Below are 6,157 nucleotides of genomic sequence, written 5' to 3'. Positions count from 1 at the left end.
AAGCTCGCGCCAAAACCAAGAGGGCGGTGCCCGCCGGGAGAAGTCGCCGTCCCCTTCCCCCACTGCCACAGGGGTAAGGCAGGGGGCAAAGGAAAATCAGGGGAACCGGGGGTGACCCCCTTACATATATATATGCACACACACACACAGTATATCTATATGTATATATATACTGTATATATATATATATATATATATATATATATATATATATATATATATATATATATATATATATATATACAGTGTTCGACAAACCTATACATTTGCTCGCCCCAGGCGAGTGGATTTAACCCCCGGGCGCGTAAATATTGGCCCAAGCAGCACACGTTTGGTACTAGGTGGCGAGTAGATTTTTTTGTGTGGCGAGTAGATTTTTTGGTGATTTGTCAACCACTGTATATATATATATATATATATATATATATTATACAATATAATACTATATAATATACTGTAATATAATACTATTCAATTGTGTCTGTGTGTGTATGAATTTGTGCTATTTTTACTATATGCACTGGTGGAAGTGTGATTGGTGTATGAAATATCACTGCCTTTCTATTTTTCCCACCGCCCATATTATCGCTAACTATTTTATTTACATAATCGGTGGTTTGGGGCATAAGTCCCAATCACAGTGCTCAATCCAAATCTGAACCTTTAGACAATAATAAGTATGAGTCCACATATCATGGTGACAGGAAACTGTATCAGCCAGCAGGTAGAGTAATGAGACCCAGTGCTATATGAATGCAGCAAAAGAGGACACTCAGTGTAATGGCAGTAGTCCATGTGTCATAATAAAATAAAGGTTAACATAACATTGTTGTATGGGACTCGGCCATACCAAACCCTTATGCTGCAGCACTATTCCAGATCATCCAGTATCCCTGTGAGGGAGAAATATACTCACAGCAGGCTTGTTCCAATACAGCGTGCAGCACGCTCAATATTCACATAGAAGTTGAAATCCAAAGATTCCTGCGGTGCACAGCAGAATAGGGTAGAGGACCAGCAAGGTGTAGTTTAAAAATATCCTTTATTGAAACAGCATGGTACAGGGGACACACACTCTGACGCGTTTCGGACTGGTATAGTCCTTAGTCATAGAGTCTATGACTAAGGACTATACCAGTCCGAAACGCGTCAGAGTGTGTGTCCCCTGTACCATGCTGTTTCAATAAAGGATATTTTTAAACTACACCTTGCTGGTCCTCTACCCTATTCTGCTGTGCACCGCAGGAATCTTTGGATTTCAACTTCTATTTTATTTACAAATGTCTAATTCCACTTTATTTTTTGAACGGGATTCATATTTAAAAGCTTATGCCGCTTTCTATTTCAGAGCATAAATATTACTTCATTCTTTCTGAGATTCAGGCCAATGTCGATAATTTTAAAATCAATTACAACATCGCTACTTTTTAAGCCACTTTGAGCACAGATTATAGAATATACTTCATGTCCTGGAACTAGATTCCATATTCCTCTGTCTCCCCTTTCAGTTTATGGTATTCATTTCTCCCTTGCTAAATTGCCTGTTATTTCCCCTGTTCCAGCAGCTTGCTGCATGTGAAAGGGCAACATTTTGCTACACTTGTTGTTTACTTAGACATTTCAGTGAGTTGCTATAGCAACCTCAGCCTTTCTGTCAGAATGGGTTAGTCTGCCTTCTCCCCCTCTGCCTTGCCTACAGATGGTCTGTCCCCAGGCTATCTTGCTACCCAGCATACCCTGGCACTTCCTTTTCCACCTTCACACTGGCTGAGTGAGTACCCTCCTGTAAATTGCTCTACTGGCAAGGACTTATCATTTTTCACCTTTCCCCACTATCAAGCGCACTCACCATAGAGACATTCTCTCCCAACACCATCATCCACAAGTGCCTTTGTAAATCCATGCTTTTTCTCAAGAAAGTAAAGAAAGATAAAGAACTTGTTGTGCTTGTAAAAGGAACATGTTGAACCTATCTGGGCTAATCATACTACACATGACCCTGGCCTCCAGAATACTTCATATTGCAAAATATGTTAGGTGACTGATACTGCTGGCCAGAGATACAGGCTAAGATTTTAAAGTTCCTTGCAGAGGGATTTGGAAGTAACCTGAGGGATCTTGCAATTAAAACTAATGTGCTTTGCAATAAAGGAAACTGTATCCAGCAGTCCAGTTACTTGTAAAAATAGAACATGTTATATATTTTTTCAGCTCCCAGGATGTGGCTGTTATAGTTAAAAAGATAAGTGGTGGGTCGTTGAGGAAATGAGTGGGTGAAAAATTAGAGCAATTTCATTCAAAGAGGGGGTTGGATAACCAAAAGTCAGACAGAGCGTGGGTATTCATGGAGGAAGAGGCAGAGAGAGTGGTGATGATGTCATTGAGGGGATTCTTAAAAAAATAATAATTTTAAAAAAGTCCATTCAAGCAAATATAGTAGATGAAACATGAGTAGCAAATGTCCCACATGTAGGCTGTGAATGTAGGCTTAATGTGTGTATGACTGGTAAATCTTTTGGACTTGAGTAAAGACTTGGAACGCATAATACACTTCACCACACACCAGAACAAAAATAGCCTAGTAACAGTACAGTACATGGTGCTTCATGCTTAAATGCTGATATCATATTTACTCTGCTGATGTGTGAGGGTATTTGTAAGCAGTTTTGTGTGTTTGTGTATAGATGTTTACATATGTGTATGCGTGTATACTGTACAAATGCGTGTGAATATTTATATATATATATATATATATGTGTGTGTGTGTGGGGTGATAATGGTGAAAGGCAGGGTTGCAGACTGCATACAGTAATATATCAATTTGCTATATATATATGCACGGCCCTGAGGAAGGTCTCCCTGAGAGACCGAAACGTTGGCTTTCGTGTATCTGTTCATTTCAATACAGATTATTTTGGATTACACCTCGCTGGTTGCTGTCTCTTTACTGGTCTTTGGGCTGGTTCGTATGATTTGTGGATTCCTATGGGACTAGCAACTGCCTTTTGCTTTACATTAGAGTGCTGACTGCTTTATTTATATATATATATATATAATATCTGGACTACAAAAAAATAGACTAGGTAGACCGGGAACTATATAAATGAAACCCATCTCTCAACAAAACTTCAAACCCCATTAAGAATAACTATCTCAGGGTCTGTCCTTCAGTCACGTAGTCACTTATATACAATAAATCATAGTTTCTGCTTAATGTTGAGCATTTTTTATACTCTATAGCCATTATATAGTATACAGTGGTTGATTTCTGGTGCTGGAGAAGATGGTAGCCCCATTTATGTGAATATAGCTAAACTTTTTTAGTAACACCTCTAAAATATCCTAATAACTGGAACATTCTGGGATGAATATCTATGGAGTTCTAACTGAAACAAAACAAAGCAAACCCCGTAATTACAAAAGCACAACCATACGACAATATACAGTAGCATTTCCATTTGAACATGTTGTGTTTGAACATTGCAGTTATATAAGTATTGGTTTTATTTGGGGACTGATAAAGCAGGCAGGTGTATAGTATATTATGGTGTTTAATTACTTTACGTTGATTTATATTGTTGCCTATGACGCTAGAAAGCTTAGGTATATTGAGATAATGATCATAAATCAGTCTGGCTCTGCCTATCTCTTCCTTTTTTCTTCACCCAATATTTGCTTTTCCAAACGATGTAACATTACTTGTAATAAACCGTAATCAGCGCGCTCCCCCACTCGGGAGTGTGAGAATGGGTCTCTCACATGCGTGATATTTGAGTTAGACCTCTCCCCACTTCAAGAGCAGAGAATGTCAGTGATATCAGTGATGTTTTTAAAGAGGAACAGAAAGCTATAGTAGGGAATGGCTATATTTGGAAGATACAGATCTAGTCTGCGGGAACCACCTGCAGGAAGGGGGGCATAAAACTTCAAAGTTCACCAACATTTTTTTGATATGTAAAATCCCCCGATGAACTCTTGTCTATGAATCTTTTTTTCCATTACCTGACAGGATAAGACCTTAGTGTTTTCAGACAGTGGGGTTCTCCTTTCATCCACTGTGCCCCTATGACAGCATCATTCACATGCTGGTTGGTTTCCATATTGCTTGATTACTATGTGCAGTTAAGTGCACACAGACCTTCCATTGTTGTAATAAAATATGTTTTGCTCATGATAAAAAGACAGTTTTTTTTTTTTTTACCATTGTATTCCCTAATCTTCTTTCTGTTTGGTGATATGTACTCATTAGTATACCATGTAAAGTTATGATAATCAAAAGATATTTGTTGCCCACTTTTTTGCTATGTTCAGGGGCCACATGATATTAAAAGTCATTTATTTGCTAAGAAATATTTTCCATTGTCATTAGATCTAAAGGCTTATGATACAAAGACATGTCTTAACGTGGCTAAGTAAAAGAAAAACAGATTTTAACAAATCAGCCGTTTTAAAGTGCCATGCCATGCAAAGAGTAATTTTTATTGATTTTATATGTTTCTTATTTTGAATAAACATAGTTGTAACAATGTGTGATTGTATACATTACAGAAGAAAACATACAGTATGGTAGAGTAGAGAGATTGATACACCTGTATTATAAAATAAATGGTGGCAAATTAATTACTGTAATAGCTAATGACACCAAAGCTAAAATAATTCAAAATAGCATTTTTGTATTTATTTCGTTTCAGCTCAAGATCCACCAACGTAAATCAATATAAAATAGTAAACATCATTTAGTCTACCAGTAACTTTAAATCAAGTATATGCAGCTCACCTTTGGTGGCTTTTTGGTTAATTTTAGGCTATTTCTTATATTACCTTCCTAAAAAATGTATCTCATAATCCAACTTTTTTTTATTATGTATTTCATGCATTCTATTAATAGAGAATCAATGTCTGGAGCCTTGGCAATTTTTTCAGTGTTTCTCTGTGTTTTTTTAACCACAGTTCCAGGTTAATTACATCTGGCTACATCTGTAATTCTTCTTCCACAAGGACCAGGGGAGCGTCGTAAGTACCATAAAAATAAAGAAACATCACATAGTGTAGTAATGTTAACAAAAATATATAAGCAATAAATGGGCTCACAAATGGCTACTCACAATAGAGTAGAGATATCAGGCAGTCATCCAACTTAAGGGGTGGCTGTTCCCATAGATGTGCAGCAATATTCAGCAGTCAGTCTCAAAAGAAAAAGAACAAACCAATTTGTAGAATGAAAAATCTATTAATACACGGTGAAATACAATTAACGGCTTACACTTAAGAAGATTTTCAAGCGCAGTATAGCATGTAGCAGGTGCACAGCGGGTCGCGATCTCCCCTGTGTACCGCACTGCTCTCCGAAATGCTTCCGCATCCACGCCGGGGGTCACACGTCACTTACTGTACGGTGTGGCTGGAACCTCCGGACTCGGTGGTGCAGATGGGCTCTTGGTGCTCTCTCTCACAGATCTCTTGCTGAAACACTCTACGCGTTTCGCCGTACGAAACACGTAGAGTGTTTCAGCAAGAGATCTGTGAGAGAGAGCACCAAGAGCGCATCTGCACCACCGAGTCTGGAGGTTCCAGCCACACCGGAAGTGACCTGTGACCCACCGGCGTGCATGCAGAAGCATTTCGGAGAGCAGTGCGGTACACAGGGGAGATCGCGACCCGCTGTGCACCTGCTACATGCTATACTGCGCGTGAAAATCTTAAGTGTAAGCCTTTAATTGTATTTCACCGTGTATTAATAGATTTTTCATTCTACACATTGGTTTGTTCTTTTTCTTTTGAGACTGACTGCTGAATATTGCTGCACATCTATGGGAACAGCCACCCCTTAAGTTTGATGACTGCCTGATACCTTTACTCTATTGTGAGTAGCCATTTGTGAGCCCATTTATTGCTTATGTATTTTTGTTAACATTACTACACTATGTGATGTTTCTTTATTTTTATGGCACTTACGACGCTCCCCTGGTCCTTGTGGAAGAAATTTGTGCAGAAGACTTTTGAAACAGTCTGCACTAAGGGTTGAGTGGGTTTTGTTCCTCTAAATCACTTATAGTTCACCATTAAGAGCTTAGTTTGTCACATTTGTGCACCATATATATTATTCATGCACTATTTATATATTTTTTAATGTACTATTAATTTTTATGTATTATTT

The sequence above is a fragment of the Ascaphus truei genome, chromosome 4 (genome assembly GCF_040206685.1).
Source record: "Ascaphus truei isolate aAscTru1 chromosome 4, aAscTru1.hap1, whole genome shotgun sequence".
Taxonomy (NCBI): Eukaryota; Metazoa; Chordata; class Amphibia; order Anura; family Ascaphidae; genus Ascaphus; species Ascaphus truei.
The sequence above is the reverse complement of the archived record's forward strand: the minus strand, read 5'-3'. Positions refer to the sequence as shown.